Here is a 23,717-nt window from a genome sequence, read left to right as displayed (position 1 = left end):
TCTCCAAGAAGTCTTCACAAAAGTAAGCACTTGGGACTCCAGGAAGACCAGGAACCAGAGGAAGAGCTCAAGCTTTCCCCATCCCACAAAGCTAGACAGGAAACTCTCTAACAGCACAAGGGAAGAGCACAGAGGAACAGCAGAAGGGACCTGACAAGTTCAGAGGACTCCAATCCTGATCCCAGAGAAAGCTCTACCACCACAGCTCATGGAATGTATCTGAGTAAAGAACACAGGCCCCGACTCAACAATTTTCTCAGCTCAAATACTTTCCATAATCCCAAATGAATCCCATTCCAAACACGTTTCAAACAGCAGTAAATCAACCGTCTCAGATCCAAGAGCTGCCAGTTTGGAGACCCACGAGACTTAAGGAACCAGGTTGTGCCTAGGGCACAACGAACTTCCCTTCCCTAAAGACTTCAACGTTCTCAATTCCAGTGGCAATCCAGTGGTTCATACTGGTATGAGCAGTCTGTCTTATTTCCACAGCAGGGCATGAGCTACACTGGGCGTATATGGGGTCAAAATTATAGAGCTACAAATCCAGTCTGTAACACATCACAAGTGCTAAAATGTTTTAACAAAACCACAGCCAAATCCCTTTCGGGACTCTCGGCTTGCTCCTACGAGTCCAGTGACTTCTGGCCTTGCTGCTTTTATCTCCTTATCATCTCAGGATGCTAATTTGACTTGGTGTCAGATACAGCCAGTGTAGAAGTCAAGGGAAAAGAGGAAAACTGGAATACAAGTCAGGTTTCTAATGGATTAGAAGTTCAAAAGCTTTACCTTAACACCAAAGGAATCCCGAGGACCTGAAGGTAAATTATCTTAGTCCCAAGGCTCTTAATGAGAATTTCAATGACAGCAAGTGTCGAAAATACTTGGATGCTGATATGGAAAGCAAGCTTCTTTTCCAGTATCAGTTCAGAAGGGGTTCCTAGGAGAGAGACAGGAGGGAATTTTTCTGTAGCTGATTACAGGCTCCCTATATAGTGCCTGAAATATGCCAGAAGCTCAAAGGCCAACGGTGGCACGTATTAGCATTACAGTAACATCCACAGCCCCCTATCAAGATCAAGGCTCTATTGTTCAGGCTTGAGCTCGTAGGAAATTGTTTCTTCAGTGAGAATGAGAAGTGATTTAAAGCATTTTGCCTATTCTGCTTTGGGACAAAACCCTTTCAAATGTGGAGAGTGAGAGACTGCCTGACCATCAGTCAGGAAGAGAGTGGCCACTGTGGATTTGCCTGTTCCAGGGATGAGTTCCCATTCCCTCATCCTTGTGCAGGGCCACCCACCACTATAGAGCTGCGTCTCCCTTGTAGTAATAAAAAAGGTAATGGTAGGATACAACTTCACACCCATATCTCCCCAAATCCCAGCTAAACATCGCAGCCAACAGATACAGGTCTGTCCGCAGGGTTGAGTGGCTTTTTCATGGCCTGCAAAACAACTCCAACAAACCCTTCATTAAGTTCCTTTTAAATTAATCTACGTTATAAGCTTGGATACATCAGTTTTCCAGCTAAAAATACTTCACTGACAACATTCTTGCAAGCCTAGCAACACAAATAGCCATGAGCACCCTGTCCTAAGCCGAAAGAGGCAGAGGAGAAAGGCAATGCCCAAGGGAAAAATAAAGTTGTATATTTATCTGTGTGCATCTCAAAGTCACAGACAGGTCAATGGTCATTACCAGAAAGCAAGTTTCTACCTTCTAGGATCTCTGCCATGCTTTCTGCTACGTAGAGGCTTGGTTACAGCTATTCTTCCAGGTGAAGAACCTCATCAAATAAAACACTCTGAATTTGAGGGAAAAAATCAGAAGACCACACTTATGTATCTTTAAAATATAAACAGAATCACAAAACGGTTTGTGTTGGAAGGGACCTTAAAGCTCATCCAGTTCCAACCCCTGCCATGGGCAGGGACACCCTCCACTAGAGCAGCTTGCTCCAAGCCTCTGTGTCCAACCTGGCCTTGAACGCTGCCAGGGATGGGGCAGCCACAGCTTCTCTGGGCACCCTGTGCCATTGCCTCAGCACCCTCACAGGGAAGAACTTCTTCCTTATCTCCAACCTGAACTTCCCCTGTTTCAGTTTGAACCCATCACCCCTTGTCCTATCGCTACAGTGCCTTATGAAGAGTCCCTCTCCAGCATCCTTTGAGCCCCGTTCAGACACTGGAAGCTGCTCTGAGGTCTCCACACAGCTTCTCTTCTCCAGGCTAAACAGCCCCAAGTTCTCAGCCTGTCTCCATATGGGAGGTGCTCCGGGCCCTGATCATCCTCATGGCCTCCTCTGGACTTGCTCCAACAGCTCCATGTCCTTCTGATGTTGAGGACACCAGAATTGCACACAGTGCTGCAAGCAGGGTCTCACTAGAGTAGAGGGGTAGGATCAACTCCTTTTGATGCAGCCCAATATAATCAGCTCTGCCACCTGAGCCACTGAGAACCCATCTCTGAGAAAATAATCAGCTGTATTTTGTGACAAAGGGTGTTTTAAAATGAGATTAATACAGCTGATCTTTTCCTTTGTGATGAGCTTTGCAGGCAGCGAGTGCCACTCCAGCTGCTTGTGGTTCAGAAAGCACCACTCTGCTTCTTTAAGGCATCAGAGGTGTGAATCCTGAAGTATTTACAAGCAGAGTTTTGCAACATAAACAGCCTCTACTATCGGGACTGATGGTTATTCTGTTTACTTTCTTACAAAGGCAGTGTGTTACGCTGTAAGAAACACTCAACCTGCAGTCATCTGTAAGGAGCTTTACGATCAAGCAGCGTTACTGGTTCTGCTGATACGTGGGCAGCAAGAGGGCAGGTTCAGCTCCATCACCTCCCTGCCTCCAAACCTTCCTCACCTCCTCTAAACTCCCTGATAAAAGTTACCTGAGGTGCCAGTTGTGCACATGAAACCACACCCAGCATCTGCAATTCGATGCTTTAACCATTAGAAATATGTATTCTTATTTTCCCCATGTGAAAGCCCCTGTCCTTTACCCACATTTCGTGTTCTCCACACTCTCCTGTCTATCCGTGCAGCACACCAGAAGAAAGGACACTCAGAAGTGGATAAGGTTACAAAGAACAAAAAGCTCTCGTGATTTCTTTGAGCAAAAAGAGGCAGCACTTTTTAGTCACCCTGTTTGTAGCAAACTTCTTGAGAAGACCAGGCTAAACCCATTCAGACTATTAAAACCCATGGATTTTCCCCCAAGCTAGTGATTCCCCTTGCCACAGGGAACCCCTCACAGTTTCTAGCTTTAAGCAAAGGGGTTTTCTAGCACCAGAAACAGGTTCACTACTTGCCAAGGCTGCTGGGTTGCACAGTTTCTCATTTTGGCATCCACAGCCCCATGCTCCCTGCACCAGCTCCAAGAAGGGAAGACACAACGGGGGCAATCTGCAGTTTATCTTCACATCCTTGAGGCAAATCTCAGCCTTTCTTCATCTGAACTGGGCTTGCCCAGGAATTCCACAGCTTTGGAAGACATAAAACTCAAATCCTAGAGTGTAAAGGAAGCAAATCACGCACAGGCAGTTGCGGACAGCTCTGAAGACATCCAGCTTTTCCATCCCTTCACCCTCCTGCTGCTCTGACAAGCAAACCAGTGGCTGCATTACACAGAGATGGTTTCACTCCTTACAAGCTGATGGCCAGTCATGATTGCAGCTGAAAATGCTCTGAAAGCAGGGAATAGTGAATGAATAACTGCACAGCAACCTGGGCTTGGTTGCTGAGGTTTTATTTTGTTGCACACAAGTATTTTCTTGTTAGAAATACACTTTTGCTTTAAAAAAGGCCCAAAACTTACTCCCTGCTCCTCAACCAGCTAGAGCATCCTTAAGTTATTCTGCACACACCCTTCCCCATTTCACATCGAATCTGCCCAAGATGGACACCCTGGTCATAGCAAGCCCATCAAAAGGCACTTTTATGCTGCAGCCATGTGTGCTGAAGGGTGCCTTGTGGGTGCTACGAGGGTTTTGAGAAGAAGGAATTGCTGCTCCAGCAAACCCTCCAGCCTGGCTTGCTTTCTTTGGAGCTCTTGATGATTTAAGTCTGGCCACTCTCCACCAGCTTTGTGCCAAGACACTGGAGTAATAAGAGGCAGAAGGAAAAGCCAGCTTTCCCCATAGGACAGTTTGCATACAAGGTGCCTGCTATGAATGATTAGAAGCTAAATCAGCATTTTCCTTACACTCAAGGTTTCCAACCTAGTCTTCCCTCTCCAGAAGTGAAGGGAACCACCAGAAGACAACAACAAGGTGTATCTCATACCATGCTGGATTAAATAATACCACCCTTGTCCTTCAGAAAACAAATGAATTCATTGTCCTCCCCAGTTCCATGCTGTTCCCTTGAGAAGTTCCAACTTGTTCAGAAAAAGATAGCAGACAGATACGGTTGTGCCACAGAGAAAATAAACTGGAATAAATGTGTTTAAAACCCATTCTCAAGCTGGAGACCCTCTGGATGGGTCAACATTTAATTGCAGTGGTGGCTCCAAAAGCTCCTTCACAATCAGGGTCATTCTGACAGCAGGTAAGTGCTGCAGCCAAACTTCTGTGGTGTTGATTCCTGTGCAATTCATTTTCATTTACAGACAAGGAAGAACACAACATGTACAAGCATCAGGCCCTGGTTTTACCAAGTACTGTTAGCCAGTGCCAGCAGCAGAATGTTGAATTGGTGCTGGTCAGTCGCAGGAGCAGCACATTGGAAGGAAACAGCTTGAAATCACTCAGAACTCTGACTTGCACAAGGGTTGCTGAGGTGCTGCTTGAGAAAGGCATGGAGATGCATTAGGCAAGGTCAGAAGAAACTGGCACATGAGGCTTTTATGCATGAAAGGAAGGGACTGGACCTGATGAAAGGGAGGTGGAATGATGTTGTGATCAGTATAGCTTAACTGATGCTCTGGTGTGTGACCATAACATTGTGTCGTCTCCACAAACACAAGATTCCTCTGAATCTCAGTAAAAGGCAGACAAGGATCCAAGAGAATTCCAGTGCAATTAGTCCATAATTGTAAGCAACTCTCAATGAGCAAACTCCTTAAATGGATCCTACCTGGAGATGAGTTTGAGGAAGGCATCCTACCAGAAAGAACTAGCAAGGAAGACAATGTGCAGAGCCATGATGCAGGAGCGTAAGGCCACGGGTGTCCCTGGGATAACAGGAGAGGTGGCAATGTCCCATGGCACGACTGCACTGGTCTCTTTTGGCCTGAAGAGTTCAATACAGGCTGTTCACCTGGTGTGAACAAAGTGGAAATAACCTTGTACTCTCAGGCAGCACCAAGCCAGAAGCCACTGAATTCACTACATTAAAGTCAGTCATGGGTGAAGCCAGAGTCAGATCCAGAAGCACTGAAGATGACAGCGGTAGTAGTTTACATGGCCATGGCAGTGTAGCTTACATGGCCATACATCTGTCTCTGAGCTAAACCACTAGATGTAATATTTACATAACTACAGCTCCCATCAAGAGGAATTTGTTGCCATGGTGATTGTACATCCTGCTGGAAACTATTTCATTGCAAATAAGAAACTTCTCAAACAAGGGAGAAATTTCAAGTGTGTTTTCAGTGAAACATCAGGAGGAGAAAATCCAACCATTTCTTTTCCCAGTTGTGTTGGGTAATGCTGATTTCCTCTTTGTGAGGATTCAAGAAGTGCCACAATGCTTCTGAAAGAGAAACTGGTTGTAAAGCCACAGAATTGAGAGCGTGACCCCAAATGTATGCTAAATCTGAGGCTGCGTGTCAGGTCTAACAGTGCTTTGGGGCTGTGCCCATCACATGCTTTACAAGAACGTTGTTCAAAGCAAGATGCTTTCAAACACTTCCCTACTTCAGACTTCTCAGAGACCTGGATTACTTTAAGATGTGGCCTCTTCCCTCAAGTGAAGTTTTAGGTTTCTGTAGACTTTACTGAAATGCTTTTTCATTCCAAGAAAGCTCCACAGTCATTTAGAAACTGCAAGCACGTTATCTACCTCAGCAACATAAAACCCCAAAGTACAACCAACCAGCTCCTCGGACTGTGAAGCCCCGAGGACAGGATATGTTTGTAGTCACAGCACACAGATGCACGGAAGGGTAGCAGCAGAGAGAGCTTTTAGTTAGGAAAACACATCTAGAAGCACCTCAAGTTCTTGATTTTAAGCAAGATAAAGAGTTTAATGGGGGGGGGGGAGAAAGGATTTTCATTCTTCTAAATCCACAGTTATATTCTCTTGAATATAAGCTTAATATCAACATGCTTTGACAGACAGAAGTTACCAGTTACGGAACCAGAGTCTCCATTCTCTTTGCTCTCCTTTACCAGGATCTTTCCTTGCCTCCAAGGGCTGCAGAGACTCACTTAGCAGATGCTGATGCACTGCGTCGTCTTGAGCTACATCCTAACACTGAATTAACAAAGTGTTTAATATGGGAATCCTGAGCATTGCTTTAATAAACACTCCACAGCAGGATGCCTCTCCAACAAAACTCCTGAAGTCCTCTCTGGAAGAGGCTGTGCACAGACTTAACCTTGAACTATTAAAGCATCACGGGGCGGAGGAAACCAAGTCCTATCTAGGATCCTGCTCCCTTGAATCAGGGTAGCACATCACATCAGCTCTCCATGGCCTGCCAGGACTGAAATTCAGGGGGATTTTCCCCCTTTCTCTTGTGAACAGGCACAATGGAGGTGAGACTCACCAGGAAGTGCTGGTTTAGCACAAAAACCCTGGCAACACACCAAGAACTGGTCCATGTGATAAGCATATGTGATGAGAGCAAGTCAGTTAGTTGCTGGGGCTGCCTTTCTACCAAGTACAAAAGGGTCTGGCAACGTGACTGGAAAGATAGCTGTGGGGCACCTACTGGGATGTATCGCCTCTGATGGCTTTAAAATGGGATCTGTGGAAGAGGTTTTGCTTCGCTGACCTTTGCTATAAACCTCATGGAGCCAAAAACTGAAGCAGAGCATCTGAAACATCAGAGCAGAACCAAAAGGCAGAGCTGCTTCTTAAGTACCTCTGCAATAAGGACATGGAGCTACCTTACAGCATTGGAGTTTCTCCATCCCCACACCAGCAGATGTAAGAGAACCTGGAAATGCTCAGTGGTGTATTAAAGGATTTTCTAATCCATAGTCTTTAGAATTGAGCCAGCAGCAACTATGTGAAATGCCAACTAGAGCAAGCTGTGCTTAAACTGTAACTAAGACTCGGAGCCCAGAGCAAGCATTGGAATGGACAGTGCCAGCAGATATTAAGCAGTGTTGGTCCCCGTGAAGCTTCGACTTCAAGCATTCAACAAACAATTAATGTCCTGAGTTTACGGGCTTAATATCAAAAATCCTAACAGTGAACTGCCACCCATCTGGGTGTTTTCTGTACCAAGAACAGCAATAAGGTCCCTCAAAGACATTTTGGAAGTGGTTTCTCCCTCTGAGGAACAGGGCACAAGTGACATTTGCTGGTTACAGAATGCTTTGCTATTGGAGCCAGCAGCTTTGTTATCTGCCCATCCTCAAAGAAATGAGCTTTAAAGCACATCTCAAACCCCATCAGGATTTCTACGGCATGGGTGTAGGAAAGAAAAGCAAAGTGAATCTGGAAATTAAGTTAGAGATTAGTAAAGCTCCTAAAGTAACACAGGGGATTAGTCACTGCATGGCTTCAATCCCACTGCCTATAGCAGCCCAATGTGAAGGAACACACAAGGCTCTACCAGATACAGGTGTTTGTTTCAGGGTGGATCAGACCTCACCACACGTGTGGATTTCTGTTCCTTTCAAACCACTTGATTAGAAATAGCTGTTTTCAAGAACATGTTAAATTCTGCTCTTCTGCTGTCAGGTTCAGCAGCCAAAACCCAGACCAGCTCACCTGAGGGTGAAAAGTCATCTGGATGAACATCACCTTTGGGGCTGTCTCCTTCTTGCCTATACAAAAGGGTTTTGTTATTTCATTAACAAAATGCTGTCATTAAGTTCATGGATACAGCACCCACACATCTGAAAACAGAGATGGGGAACCCAAGGGCACTATACCTTTTATAGAGCACTTGCAAAACCACGAGGATCAGATGTGTCCCCTTCTCTGTGCTGCCACAAGGACTCCTGCCAGAGCCTGACACAACTTCTGGAGGGATCAGATTTGCTTCTCTCCCCCTTGGTTATGTTAAAAGGCACTTCAGGAATGATTATAAAGGGCCAGTTCAGACAGGATTTCACACACAATGTTGGGGGATTGTTTTTAACCCAAATAATCTGCAGGACAGAGCTCAACATGACTTTATATCTGAATCACAGACCTGGTGAAGTTACGACAACCATGACCACAGCTTCCAACACAGACCATACACTGTTTTCTCTCAAACCAAAGCAGAAAAAAACAAGTGACTTAGGAAGAAGCACCTCAGACCTCGGTTACACACAGCAGCCAAAACTTACAGACAGAGTTTTCCTGCTTTCTAGGTCACCTCCAATATGAAAAGAACAAACAGCCCCATGTAGCAGGAAACCGCAGTTCAGTTTTGCTAGAAGGAAAGATGTAGGAGCTTTCTGCACGCCACAGTTTTGTACAAACACCTACAACAATCCAATATGCCACTGTCACTGCTATTAAATCAGTTATGCCCTTTATTTTTACTGTGTCATGAGAGCAATGGGGCCCTGTAGCCTATTCAGTGCTGCCTCAATAGATCCCATAAACAGATCCAACACCCTGGTGCTGGCTGTCAACAGAAGAGATGCACAAGGCAAGTAGTTCTGCTGCAGCTTGACTGTATTCAGTCCATCTGGCCACCTGTATTTGTGGGGTTAGTTTATAAAGTGGGTCTAACACTCAGCTTTCAGCCTACTCCAAGTCAGGCTGGTTCAGGTCTTGAGAAGATCCTGATAAACACACGTTTCCAAGGTGAGGCAGAGGGTTGATACTTGCCATTTCCCATCCATCAAGCTAACTAACTACCTGCTAATGTGGCACAGCTCTGTCGGTTCATAGAATCATAGATGGTTTGGATTGGAAGGGACCTTAAAGATCATCTGGTTCCAACCCCCCTGCCATGGGCATCACCAAAGAACCTGTAAGAAGTTCACTTTATCAGCCATGGAGTTAATAAATCAAGCTGGTGCTTCCATTAGTCTCAGTAATTCCTCTTGCATTCAGCTCCTACCATCAGCTTTTACACCAAGAAGTTACACACTTGACTGTGAACAAGTATCTTTAAAAGTCTCAAGTGCTTCCGAGGGGGTTTTTGGCTTTTCCCAATGGATTCACTGCTCTTTAAGGTATAAAGTTATATTATGTGGAAAGGAAAACACGAAAGAGCCACACTTGGAGGCTAACAATGATCCCCACACGAGCTTCCTTGTGCAAAGGAAAGGCAAGCTTCAGGGACACAGCAGAAAGGTTGCCAAGGAAGGAGCCTCACAAAGCTGTTGGGGCTTTGTTTGTAGATGCTGAATGCACCAGCAGGCCTGAGCTCACCAGCCACCAACAAAACCACAGCGAGGCAGAGCCGGGGTGGCACCGATGCCCAAAACAGAGGGTGCCCTCCCGCTGAGACACCCGCCATGCTGCTGTCAGGCATGTCAAATACCTTTCTTTAATGGTTTCCAGGCTTTCAAGACAAGGCCTTCACTCAACAGCTGCAGCAGAAGCAAGAGGAAGTCAGGCAGGCTGTTTCAAGCTTACTCTAGCTATACAAAGGCTCCAATCTCAGCATCTCACAGGAAGGTTCATTAATGCTGCTCTGGCACAAGCGACACCACCACAATGAGAGGAAGGGAAGAAGTAGGGTTGTTAATAACACGAGCAGCAGGGGAAGAAGTAGGGTTGTTAATAACACGAGCAGCAGAACAGCAGAGGGTGTTGCTAAAACCCAGGAACATGGAGTCCTGGTCACTGTGGCCAGGCAGCTTCCTCTAAAACAACCTCTGGAGATGTACAGATGGAAGGGCTGGAGGGAGACTGGGACACTGGAAGGAAGCTGGACACTTTAAAGGTCTTTGAAGCAAAGGCTCCTGCCCAGGAGAATCACAGAGCAGTCTGAGTTGGAAGGGACCTCAAAGCTCCTCCCATTCCAACCCCTGCCATGGGCAGGGACACACCTTCCACTAGAGCAGCTTGCTCCAAGCCCCTGTGTCCAACCTGGCCTTGAACACTGCCAGGGATGGGGCAGCCACAGCTTCTCTGGGCACCCTGTGCCAGCGCCTCAGCACCCTCACAGGGAAGAGCTTCTGCCTTACCTCCAACCTGACCTTCCCGTGGTTCAGTTTAAACCCATCACCCCCCCTGTCCTATCACTACAGTCCCTGATTCCAGGACTAAGGAATGAGTTTGTACCTGCTGGAGACAGGAGCTCCTCATCACTCAGCCCTTCTGCTTCTGGTCTAGGAGCTTGTTGTAGCACATCTGCTCTGGGTTCATTATACCCCTTCCCTCTCAGCTACCTGATGAGGCACATCACTTATCTGAAGACAGAGCCCATGGCAGTTTTACACATTAGCCATCCCAATTTATGTCCACAGCTTCCTGATAGCTGCAGGAATAACACTTGCCTCAAGGTTTCCTGCAGGAATAACGACACATGAAGTTTGTTACATGGCTCAAAACCCAGCACAGTCAATTTACAGCTGAACTTTGTAATTAGGTTTTGCATAAATCACCATGATAAAATGAACACTATCAATATAAATCCTACTGTTAGAGCCAGCTTTTTGACTGGGTTATGGAGCTTTGGGAAGGTGAAGGCAGCGCTTGCTCATACTTAGTTAAACGCAGCTGAAACAGAAGATTCCTTGACATCATCTGGTTGCTCACCATTATAGGACAAAGGAACAGCACAGCAACTGCACTAAAACCCAATTAACAGTTTCGTTGTTAGTGGGTGCAGCTGCATGAGAAGACATATTTTGCCCCCCAGTTTGAAGTTATCTCCTCCTTCAGAGATGAGCTGAGCAAAGCCACAAAACCCAACGCTTCCACCGCTGCAGAACAAAGCAGGCTCGTGCTGACCTCCACCAGATGCTCTGAATTACAGGTGACCCCAGGCAGAGTTTCAAAGACACACATCTATCACAGCCCTCTTTAATACAGCAGAATTAAGCAGACTTGACACACTTGAAGGCATTCTGGATGACAGCATTCCGAATGCACAGAAAGCCCCCCAATTAACCACTGTGTTACTGCAAAGTAAAGAGAATCCTGCAATAACCAAGGAAGTTAAAATAAAGGAGAGCTCAGAACTGCCAAGCTAGAGCTCTCCTCCAGCAGCCTTGAAACGTTCCCTTGTGCTGTCACAGTGACTTATTTCCCCCTTTACTCATCTCTGCTACCCTGACAGTTTTAGCAGGGATGTGGGGCTTTAAAGGAAGGAGGTGGGAACATCCCCTGCTCAAGATGTATTTTAAGGTTAATGAGAAAGTGCTTCTCCCTTTCACTCTGAGCATGTGCTGTTCCTACCCCTGAAACTACTCAGAGCATCCAGAGCTCAGCAATCCACAGCTTTTGGGATATGGAGGCAGACAACTGACACATAAACAACCAAAAACTGGACAGGCTTCTCCTCTCGACCACCTGGAGACCCTAGATGGGACTCAAACCCATCATCCACAAGCTGAGAAGCTCCATGTCCCACTACTAGTTCAGCAAACTGCCTGTGGTCTTCCTCACAGCTCCATCTCCACTTCATACAGTATTGTTAAGGAACTTGATAGCTCAAAATATCACCAAATTTAAGTAAACCACAGCCTGCTTCACAACAAAAGACAGTTCTCCACTGCTATATCCTAGATGTTTCAACACAAGGTGGGCTCAGACCAAACAACCATTCTATAACAATAGGGAAGTTTATTCCTGTCCCTCGTCTCCTGCTGGCTGCTTTAACTCTGGCACCATTAGTTCATGAACATCAGCCTGAAGTGGCTTACATATAAAATAAACCAGTTTTTATAAGACAGAATAAACAGGCAGGCACATAACTGAGCTTGAGGCACTGGCACAGGGTGCCCAGCGAAGCTGTGGCTGCCCCATCCCTGGCAGGGCTCAAGGCCAGGTTGGACACAGGGGCTTGGAGCAAGCTGCTCTAGTGGAAGGTGTCCCTGTCCACGGCAGGGGGCTGGAATTGGGGGAGCCTCAAGGTCCCTTCCAACCCAAACTATTCCATGGTTCTTTGCAAACAAACCTCAGTGGTGTCCCTGCTCTGGGCGATTAAAAGGAAAAGCAGGCAGGGATTTCACCCCTCATCTTCAGCAGATGTGTGACTGGTTGTGGGGCACAGCCCAAGCAGACAGGAACAGGGACCAGCACTGGATACAAAGCCTCACACTTCTGATTCATGCACTAAATATAACCAGTCTGGTAATGACCTAAAACCAGTTGATGTGGGTTTCTGTGACACATGTGGCAGTCTGCTCAGCTCCACTGAGCTCCTTGGAGAAGAACATGCACACTGCAAAGTCCTGATGCCTCCTGGGTGACTTCAGGAGAACCAAATGGTGAGAAATAGTTGATTCACACTTACATACAACAGCTTTGATTGAGCCAAGAGGGTTCAGCTTTTGATGCATCCTATATCTTGCAAGAATTAGGGGAACACTACCCCCTCCCTGGGTGTTTTCCATGCTCTTGACCCATGCTCTTGGGTGTTTTAAAGGAAAACCAGCAGCAGAAAACTACCACGAGTGGCAAGGCACATGCTTCCAGAAGCACATAACCTGCCAGCTCAGGACCCTCTTTCTTTTAAGGGGCTTTTCTGCTGTTTGAAGCACCTTGTAAAGGAGAATAAAAGCTTTCATCATCATACACCTGACTGGGCAGCCTTCTGGGTGCTCACAGCAACAGATCCCCAGCTGCTACGTGAAATAAAACAAAACCTACCAAGGATTATGAAGCTCACCTATTCTAAGACTCATTTCTTGTGCTTTCCAAGTCTGTAGACAACTGGTGAGACAGAACTGCACACAGGATATCCTGAAGTGTCCTGATTACACAGAACTTCAGGTAGCAGTGAAAAAATCTGTGATTTTTGAAGCCAAGACAAACAGAGGGCAATTTAAGAGTTCACTTTCTGCTGAGCTGGACACTCTGAGACAAAAAGACACTAATGCAGCTCCTGATCCTGAACATTCAGGATCACCTTCACTAGAATCCCCACGCAGACAAAATCCCACAAAGCACATTTCATGCTATGACTGAACAGGCAAATCTATGCTTTCCCCTGACTCTTCTCTGATGCATCCCACTGAAATGAGGAGTGTTTCTTCCTTTTCCAGAGAACTGACATTTCAAAAGCTACAGCAGGTCAGAGAGAAGGGACAAACCTTCAGCAAGCAGAAGATGAGGCAATGGACCTGTAAGGATCTGCACAAATCAATGTGCATCTGCTGGAACCAATGCAAAGCAGCTCAGGGAGAGGAACTCTCCTGGTGGCATTTGATCTCTGCATCCCACTGCAAGAAGCTAATCCTTTAGCTTCAATGTATACCAAGAACCAAACATAACCCTCTCCTTAGCAATCTATATGCTAAATCTGTAAAATTGATCTTAGCAGCAGAGGATGGGCACTGGCTTAAGTGTCCAGGGGTCAATAAGCTCTGCAGGGCTGGCCATCGAGTCCATCACAGTGGGTCAGCAAATTTCCTTCTCTATTTCTGAGCATATGCACATTTGTGGGATGCTTTGAAATGCAAAGCAGTGCCTTCTCAGGGATGCAGAGGCTTCACGCTATGAACACATTACTGCTAATCAGGTCAGGTTTACAGTGGGTTTTGTTTCATTTGGCCAGATGCGAGTCTCAGTATTATGCTGAGGAAATTCAAGTGGTGACCAATAACTAAAACAGGGTTTGCAGTTTAAATGACCTGCTGAAACCACAGGGGGCTATTCCTTCAGTCTTGCACTTAACCACAAGTAGTGAGCTGAGATCTTCAGCCCTACTCCAGTCACAGGTGCTGGAGCTCTTCTCTGTGTGGAAATGCACTGCTTTGCCTTAGCAGAGTTAGCAGAGCATAGCTATTTACTGACCAAATCTCCTTTTGGAGCCAAACAAGGCAAGTGTTTAAATTTACCTTTTCATAGCAACCTTCTAGTCACACTGCCAATATCAAACAAAAGAAATCATGGCAGAAACCATGAAGTAAGGATTAGGACTAACTTATCACTGTCTCAGCAGTTGCAAGCACGCCAGGATCTGTTTAAATCCAAGACCTTGGAGCTTTACACAGAAAACAGGAGTTCATTCTGGTGCCCCCACATTTTAAACCAGCGTGAAGCACCACTAAGCTCCCTTGCAGGGTGCAGTCACTTCTATGAGGCAGGAGAAGGGTGAGTTAACACCTCTCCACATACCTTCCCTTTCAAGGAACGTAGACGCTGGTGCCGGGTTACACAGATCTGATTTCTGACATCTCAACTTTTCAACTGAGTGGTGTGCTCCCCCCCCCAGTCTCTCAAAACCACATTCTCCCTCTTGGGATCTAAGCTTACCCCAATTACCGGGCAGGGATTCCTCCTCTAGGCCAGGAGGATTGAGTTACCTACAGTGGCAGGCCTGTTAAACAGAACGCTCATCATTTGGCTTCCTTCTTTTCACTCCTTCCCTCACTTCACAACTGACACAGGGGGTAGGCTGAAAGCCTTAAAAGAAAAAGAAAGGTGAATAAAGTAGGAGGTGCCTTCCAGAGTAGGTCAGTATAACCATGCTGAGTCACATCACAGCTGGATTTGACATTCCCAGAGTGAATGCTTCACTCCTGGAAGGGTTGTTGCTTTACTTCGCCCCTGTTTAGTTTACCATCCCATCATACAAATTGGAGGATTACAAAGCAAAGCCACCACCTTTTCCTTTTTTAAGGAAATCATGTCATTCTTGTCCAAGCAGACTGTAACTGCCATAGCCAAGCATGAAACAGATGAAGCATCAGAACACACCGCTATGGAGGACTGCTCCCAAGTACCACTGACATGGACACATCTCATGCAGAACATGAGCTCAGCTCAGTTGTTGAGGTTTCAAACTTGCTATGTGAAACTAGCACTCTGCACACATTCAGCTGGGTTGGCTTTCAAGACTGGAGGGGGAAGGTCAGTGGGTTTGAATTAATGGTATTAGGTGGAAGAAGAACAGAAGTGTTTCGTTTGCCTTCAGCAGAGTGGTGGGTGTAATAGAGCATTCGCTTCATCCAGCTCCCCCCAGTGAGGCAGCTTTCATTGAATGTAGCATCAGAGAGAAACCTCTCCCTATCCCTAAAAAGAAAAAGGAAAAGAAGAGGGGGGTTGTGTGTGATATAAAGGTCTTTCCCCAAACAAAACAGCTTGGGACCAGCCAGGACACAAAGGCAAGTTTTGGACTTCAACTACCACCAACTCCAGGCCATGTTCTGCTACTCCAGGTTTCAAAAGCACCAGGTTCCTCTCAGTGCAGATTTCCTGAGGCTGATCCTCTGCTTTAAAAAGCCAAGAGTCCCCTTCCCCAAATGCATTTAAAAGCCAAACCTGGTCCTCTTCAAAATAAAAATGCAAACCATTCACACTCGACTGAGCAAGACTTAAAGGAGCAGCTTCATCTGCCCCTAAAACTAAGCTTACTTGGTTTTAACTCTTCAACCACATCCATACTGGTGACTGAACAGCTTTCTATGGATTTAAAACACCATTTTGATCTAGAAACACCTTGAAGAGCTAAAGGATTTTCAACCTCTGCTTAGACCTCAGCAAACAACCTGGGTTTCTGTTCTCACCCAGCTTTCCTGCTGCACAGGAACGGGTGTCCCATCGCACATATGTCCCTGCCCTGCTTTGCAGCTCCAGAGCACGCCTGGTCCTGCCACCATGAAGCCAGACCAAAGCAGCAAAGCCCACCAAGAACCACCAGAGTGCTCCAGTTAACAATTTATCCATCTTTCCAACTTTGCATCTATTAATCTACCACACCAGAGGTTAATCAGGGACACTCAGGCCTGCTTTAGCACCACACAATGATTTTTACCTTCTTCAGGGGGTGTGCTTGGTAACTGCACAAATACCTGATCCTATCTCAAAGCCAGTCTGGACTTCCAGTCAGAATCTCATTATTTACAGCCTGTCAGAGTGTGTCTCCAGTGCAAACATGCTTAACCTTACCTTTCAATGTCACACCTTGCTCAGGGGTCAGGAGCAGGCAGGCTGGGCACTATTCATCCTCTCTCAATACCAGTGATTCATTATTCATAGCACCACCTCATCCCTTCTTCTTCACCTCCGTTCCAACATAGTCCAGCCCAATGCAGTCATTATAAAATGTCCACAGACGACTGACTGGAAACAATCAGCAGTTACACAGAGAGTATGAAGGCAGCAATGATTTGCACATCTGTAATTCACATGCATAGTCCCCCATCGCTGCTCTCACAAGAGAAAAGAGCTCAAGGCCAGGTAAAAAACCCTCTGGAATTTGGGAATAATGCAAAATGTATCTAACAATCAACTGTCAGCTTTTAACCTCAACCTTTCACAGGAGATGACAAATGCCTCCAGGGTTAAGCTCCCCTAAAGGGCAGCAACTGTCAAACGCAGCCTTTTCTTAATGAAAACATGAACACAAATGGGAAATGTTCATTTTTAAGGGAGCAGCCACCCCCAAATTAAAGGCAGCTACAGGCAGACAGTGCAAAATGCTACAGAATAATCCACCCAACCACTCTATTGGTACAATCTCCAAGAAAATACATGCTGCTGCTTTCTTCTAGCATTTAATCCCAGGAAAGCATGCACCAGGGAAATGCAATCATTGCTGGAAAGCTTGGGAAAGCTCGAAAATGGTTATCCCTTCCTGCCACTGAGTCACTGCTATCTGGAAGTCTACTCCACCTCCCGTGCTTTCCTGTCCACGGCTCATGCAGAATACACAGGCATGCTCCACAATTCCCAAGTTATAAGGGATTGGAGTCAACAGACCACCACGACCTCTGTTTAAAACCAATACCCACAGATCCAGCCCTCTACCTGATTTGAAACACCTAACGCCAAGAAAATGGACTGTGAGTGATTTGGCTTTTCTTGGAAGGTTGCATCAATTTGCTTCAGGGAATAAGGCAAATGATTTAAGACTAAAGGACAGCTCTTGGAAGCTGCAGTGGTAACAAAAAATAGAGTATCTCAGTCTTGAAGCCAGGAGTGAATCCAGACCTGGTACCAGCCCCAGTGTGCAGAGAATCATTAATGGTTACACAAAGCCAAGCTGTGAAATCACCTTTTCCCAAGAGACTAAATCCACCTTCGATCTCAGACAGATGATTATCAGAGAGGAACTGGAAAAAGATGGAGACTGAAGATGAGGAAGGAGATAGGATTTAGAGGTGAGTGCTCATAAGGGACAGGAGAGGGAAGAGCCTGGCCAAGACTAAGCAGAGAACTGCCTTAGCAATGAGGAAATGAGTCCCTGTACCTCCCTGCAACAGCTGAGCAGTATTCCAAGTATATCAGCCTCAAGGAAGAGACAATTCTGAACATTCCAAGAAGGTGGAAAAAAGGAATGAAGAATTAGTGTGGGGGGGCAAGTGAGAACCACATGGCTCTGCCAGGAATAAAAGTGACTCAGACCATTTCCCTGGGATGCAGCAGAAGATCCATCACACAGGGTGTTTGCTAACAGTGAGGGCTGCAAGCTGCCAGCCAGGATGCATGACCCAGGAGACACTAGAGATGGCCAAGAGATGATCCTTCAGTCACACAAGCTCTATTTTGGTGAAGAAACACAAAGAGAGACTCCCTATGTTCATTATTCCAGGAATACATGGACAAAATCCACAGCGAAATGGAAGGAGGGAACGGAGAGAAGCTGAATGTACACCATAAGACACACAAAGAAACACACTCAACTCCTATACGCACACCCACATAAAAAATTCCATTCAATATTAAGAATATATTGTTATAACCTCTCATTTTTGGTGCCAGAATGATGCCCAGAATGGCAGGAGAGCAGAGCAGAGAGTTCAGACACCTCTCCCTCAGCACCACAACCCCTCCAATTTAAGCAGACAGTAAACCAGACAGCTATTTGGCTGGGAACCCATTCCATACAGGAGCTGTCACTTTAACTGTGGCAATTCCCTGCCTTAACAACAACCTGTTATGTGTTTATTATGACTCTGAATAAACCAGGGCTTAAGAAGGGCACCGCGTACCAACAGGTGCTGAGAACATGAAGTTATACTACAACCAGGAATGGCTCTGTGCTGGGAAGGTTCCAGATGCACCTTTCCCTTCCTGACAGCCCAATCCCTACTGCTTTTCCTTGCTTGAAGAAAATAACTGAGGACAAAAGCCTACCAGGACTCTTAATTCAAGCTTTTGCTTCCAACCAGATGGAGAAGGGAAGAGGGCTCCAAAAACAGGAGGGGAAAGAAGGGAAAGCCTGTGCAGTGAGTTGTCCTTTGGGAGGGGAGGAGGTCTGCTCAGGGCCACCAATGCCCTCAGGTATCTCCCAGCAAACCTGGAGCCTCCAAAGAGTGAGCTGCCACCACCTCCTCCCAGCACAATCCAGCAGTGAGGTGTGAGCTCCTCATGCACCCAAACCTCTGAAGGAGGCGCTCAGCATCTCACAGGATTTACTCCTCTGGCTTCCAGGTTATGTCTGCTCAACCTGCTCCAGGTACTATAGGTAGGCACAAGGTAAGGCAGTGATTAAGTGTGTATTTGAAGGAGCAATTGATGTTCTTCTAAAAACAAAGAAAACACTCTGAAAGAGCACACCTCTGTCTGCCATGAGCTCAGGAGAGGAAGGAAGCAGCACAACACAGGGCAGCTCCCGCTTGCCGCTTGGGTACCACAAAGCAAGCATCCAGCAACCTCAAGGCTTTGCTTCTAAGCTTTCCATCAGATTCTTTATAAGAATAAAAGCACATAATTTGAATGCCAGTGCACAGAACCAGGAAAAAACATGAGCTGTACCTCCGTGAAGCTGAAATGGTCTATTTCTCTGGCAAATGAGACAATGCAGAGCCTCGTCAGGGGGCATCTCCTGCTTAATCCTACCCATGAAGACTTGAAGAGGGTGAGACTCGCAGCCAGGCTCAAAGGGAACATTATTGGTTGGTGCTGCTGCTGAGAAATGTTGAACACGTGGGAGTGCACTCACAGAGCTTGCTGGGATTGTAAGATATTGTGATGACACTCAAAAACAATCACCTACTACAAATCCAAGCCTGCCTGGATCACAGCAGAGCTTCAGCACACAAGACAGAAGAAATATCACCAGACACAGCAGCAGGAAGGAGAGCAGGGACACCATTTTACCAGGCAAGCCACTTGTTCTCCCTCAAACTGTTACCACAAATAAAGGAGCCTCCACAATTTGTTTAATCAGCAGTTTAGTCATTTGTGCCAGTTGAGTCTTAAGAACTGGGTACCATAAGGATAATCTTAACTGATGACTGTGCTGTATTATTCAGAATACCCAAATCATTGCTCTGAATGTGGGGAATGAGATGGAGAAACAGTTAAAATTACCCAAATGCAGAGTCACACAAAGGCTTTATTTTGCTTACTTTAAATAGGGGCCAGGATGTCAAGCTACAACAGGCTCTCTGCTCCAAGCTGCACCAGATTCATATTCTACAGTTTCATCTCAATGACCAGAGCAATTATATGATTAAGCAGGTGCACTGTGCTTTCAGGTCTGCTCCACAAGCCCCAGCTTCAATAGCCTCCACCATCAAACTGACAAGGCAACAATGGAAGAGTGAACTTACAGCTCCAGCCAAGAACCCGTCCTTATGGAAGGAGGGGGAGGGGGAGAAAAAAAATCCAGCTTCCAGCAAAGATGCCACATTCAGCTCTAAAAGCAGCAGGATGACAGCCTTGGAAGTTGTTATTTAGGCAACAAACATGACTTATTTCAGTTTTAGCTCCAGTTGGTTTGGGCAGGCTGGGTTTCAAGTTCTCCTCACGGCAGGTACCACTGGATGTCCTGAGCTGTGTTTAACTGGGTTTTATTTATAAGCCACAACCTGTGCCAGCATTCCTGGCTGCTTTGGGGGCAGGAGAGGGGGGTTCTCCCAGCTCTGCAACGGGGCTGCTGCCATGTCTTTGTGGGTTTTGAAGTACCACCACACCATTACCCTCATCCCTGGAGACTTCATTAAAACAGAGCCCCAGAAGCAGAGCAGAGAGAAGCGTAACATAACATTGGAAAACGTACATTCCGACTTGGAAAACTTTCCAGAAATGGCTGTCCTTTAGGAAGAAACTCACAAAAAACAACAACGAGCCACCACCAAAACCCTACCAAAACAAGACATTCCAGTGCACATGCTCTTCCCCTGGGGACAGGCCAAAGAGAACAAAGCCACGTGACAGCCCTATTGCTCAACACCACTCTTGGAAGGTGTTCAAGTCGGATGATAAGTGCGGTGTAAGCCTCCACTGAGGAGAAAAAGGAATTTAGCCCAAATGTAAACTGTGTCCTACCCTTTGCCTCAGCTGATCCCGGTGGAGCAAACACCAGGGAGTTTTGCAATTACAAAATGCTCCACAGGTAAACTAAGGAGCTTTGTACCTTTATTCTCCTTGACTCAGGATGAGCCTAAAATTAGACTTAGCTCTGTGTATTACACTCCCTGGTATCTCTGAGGTGCGTTACCAACACTCAGCTCTGGTAAACTGGTCAGAACAGGGAGATTCAAATGAAGCTGTGTGCTATTTATAATTCCCTTCATGCACAAAACAGGGTGACACTTCCCTTTTCCAGCTACCATGCTTAAAAATAGAGCCCAGGGGACTACAACCAGCCAGGAGCTTGTAATCCACCAAAGGAGGAAAATACATCATCGCAGAATAAACTCCCCACCGAGAGGAGGCTGTGGGGAGCTCACCCTGTTCTCTCCGTGTTGCTCCACGGTGCAGAACAATGAACCCCAGGTTGGAACTGCAGCAGGCAAACAGCCCCGTGGGCACTGGGGGTGTTGGGGTGCAACCGCAACCATCACCACCACCCCCCCCGCCATGGGATACACACACTGGCTGGGGCACCCCATCAGCTGCCGGCTCGCTCCGCCCCGGCCCCGGTTTCCGGGTAGTAACAGAGCAGCCAATCCGCAGAGTTGTGAGCTCTGCCCGAGGCCTCCTGCCTGCAAACACAGCTCCAAGGCCAAAACTGGGGGGGGACCAGGGAGGGGATCCCCTGCTTTGGCACACCGCAGCTTCCCTCTCTTCCTGAGTCTTGAGCTTAAGCGCTTCTCAGTGGGTCCATAGGATATCCCTGTGCTTCCAAGCAAGCAGGTCTGGAGGTGGGTTTTTTTTTTTGGGGGGGGGGGGGGGGGGGGGTATGAAGCTTCCTACAAAGCCTTGCTCGCAGGTGGGGTGCAGGAAGTGCCCCCCATCTGTGGGTACACAGGGGCTGCAGCCCCCTAAGAGGAGAGGGAAGCAGCGTGGCTCCCACTGCAGGCCCTTCCTCAGCCTTTGCACAGCGTTGTGAGCACGATCAGGAGAGAAACAATGAGTGAGTCAGAGTTTCAGCACAGAATCGTCCAGGCGATTATTAAACATCACTTCAACACATTAACACACACACACACACACACAGAGCTCTGCCCTCCCTCCAGCCCCAGAGAGAGCTGAGCAACCTCTCCCCTTCCCTGCTCACAAAGAGGCATCCACAAAAGGACAGGGACGTGTGAGGATTGAAAATAGGAATAATAAAAAGAGCTCACTCGGCTCCTAAACCTGTCAGAGCAGAAGGCAGCAGCGTTACTCACTCTGGCCATCACCCCCTCCCTGCTCAAAAAGGTAGCTCCTGGCAGGCCATAAATCCATGCCATTAGTCTCCATTGGAGACATGAGAAGGGGCTGAAGAGGGAAACTGGAATAAAAATGGCAGCAAAATGGGGGAAAAGAGATAAAAAGGAAACCCCTCCACAACAACAAAACCCTGGGGAGGAGCAGCCTTCAAGTACATTCCTTCAGATGAGCCCCCTCTCCTTTGGGCAGCACTGAGGCCCTGCTCGCTCCCACGTCTCAAGCCAGATCCTGATTTCAGATGAGCTTCCAGAGAGGCAGATTCCCTTGGGAAGCGTCTCCGGGAGCTTAGGCCTAGCCTGGGCAGGCGAGGCAAGGGAGGCAGACAAACAAAAAAGGCTGGGGAGGGAGGAGGAGCGGTGAGGAGTCATCTGACACATCCAACTTCCTAAGTTTGTTGTCCACAGGAGACCGACCGCTCTAACCCTCACCCCTTATAACACCGGGAAGGCTAAGCCTACAGGAACAAGGGAAAAGGCTTGGAAAAGCTGGGGGTTTCTTTTGTCAAGGAGGGAAGGAAAGAGCAAAGTGGAAATGAGCCAGCATGGGGAGGACTGCCAGGGATTTGGGGCTTTCTACCTACCACCACCCAGCCTGGCTGCTGCTAGGGATCCAGAATGAAGCCACTTGAGGAAAACCTGCTCTTTGTCTCCTAAAATGCTGCAGATTCCAGCTCCAAACCGAACAAAAAGGGGAAAAGACATAAATAAAGAGAAGGGGGAGGGGAAAGGAGAGCAGCACTGTATCGGGTTGGGCCTCAGCCCCTCTCTAACTCAAACCTCTTCCCATGCTATCCCTAAGACTGGGTTTATTCTACTCCCCTCCCCAAAGAGCTGAATTCCCAACCCTTCTCCCGGTGCGGTGCAGCATCGATCGCGATCGGCGTTCGGCAGAGTGTGACATGTGTGTAACTTTAAACCTCTGGATAAAAATAGCTCCCGATTGAAGCACGAGCAGGAGTCATTTCCTATTTGCTTCAAAACAAAGCAAAAAAAACCCACCCGTGTACCAAGCAGCAGCTTCGGAGAGAGAAAAAGGCTGAGGCTGAACGTCAAACAGAAGTTTCCCTTCGATAAGGCACAAACAGGAGCCGTGTCGCTCCTCCCACCCACTTCCAAAATAACCCCAAATCCAAGTAAGTTTGTTTATCTCGCTCTGGAAACTAAATCAAACCCGGTTGTGGACCCCCAACACCACCAAGATCCAAGTCCTGCTCAGGGAGGATCAAGCACATTCAGACAACACAGCTGGGAAACGGTTTTGGGTGACACTTTGGGTAGTACGAACCCCCCCCTTCTGGCACCTTGTAAACAAAAAAAAAACTATTAATAATAGAATCCCAGCACCAATTCCCAATGATATTTCGCAACGCCACCCACACTCCGGACATGAAAGAAAGAGGATTCGCCACCCTGGGAAGGACCAGGAATCAAAATAAGGAGGAATATAAACAGATTATCATGGAAGAAGGGGAAGAGGAGGTGGGAAAACAGAAATAATAAAGCTTACTCAAACCTGGAGTGTTACATAAATGGGACCTCTTGTGAGGTGAGGGGGTTTGGGCCCTGCTGCCCTTCAGCCACCCCCCTGTCACCCAGCCAGGGGTCTGCTATAAGCCAGCCCCCCCCCCCCCCCCCCCCCCCCAAATTAAAGCCCTTAAGGCAGCACCCGAAGCTTCGTGAAGCAGAGGCTGGAATGGGGGAGTCAATATCGCACACACCACAAAAGCCTTTCTTTGGGCTGTGGCTGCTGGAGCTGCTCTCCCCTTCTTCATCCTCCCCCGGGTGGTTGGGCCACAGGCCACGGCAGGCAGGGGGGATGCAGGGTAGCCAGGCTGAGGGGTTGGGGACCCTCACCAAAGGGGGGGTTCCTGCAGGAACACCCCTACAGCTCCCCGCGGGGGTGGCTGTCAAGCCACGGAGGGGGATAAACC

The 23,717-nt window shown here is 47.2% G+C and overlaps 1 protein-coding gene across 1 annotated transcript in view; it reads right to left on the bottom strand.

The window, feature by feature from the left end:
• The window catches only part of UBE2H (ubiquitin conjugating enzyme E2 H), a 51,433-nt gene that overhangs the window by 27,302 nt on the left and 414 nt on the right, over positions 1-23,717 (bottom strand). The gene's annotated exons all lie outside the window — the stretch shown is intronic.

Source organism: Pezoporus wallicus, unplaced genomic scaffold (assembly GCF_028554395.1).
Source record: "Pezoporus wallicus isolate ANWC-B61680 ecotype Strahan unplaced genomic scaffold, APGP_CSIRO_Pwel_v1 contig_4722, whole genome shotgun sequence".
Taxonomy (NCBI): Eukaryota; Metazoa; Chordata; class Aves; order Psittaciformes; family Psittacidae; genus Pezoporus; species Pezoporus wallicus.
This window is presented reverse-complemented; position numbering and strand designations above follow the sequence as displayed.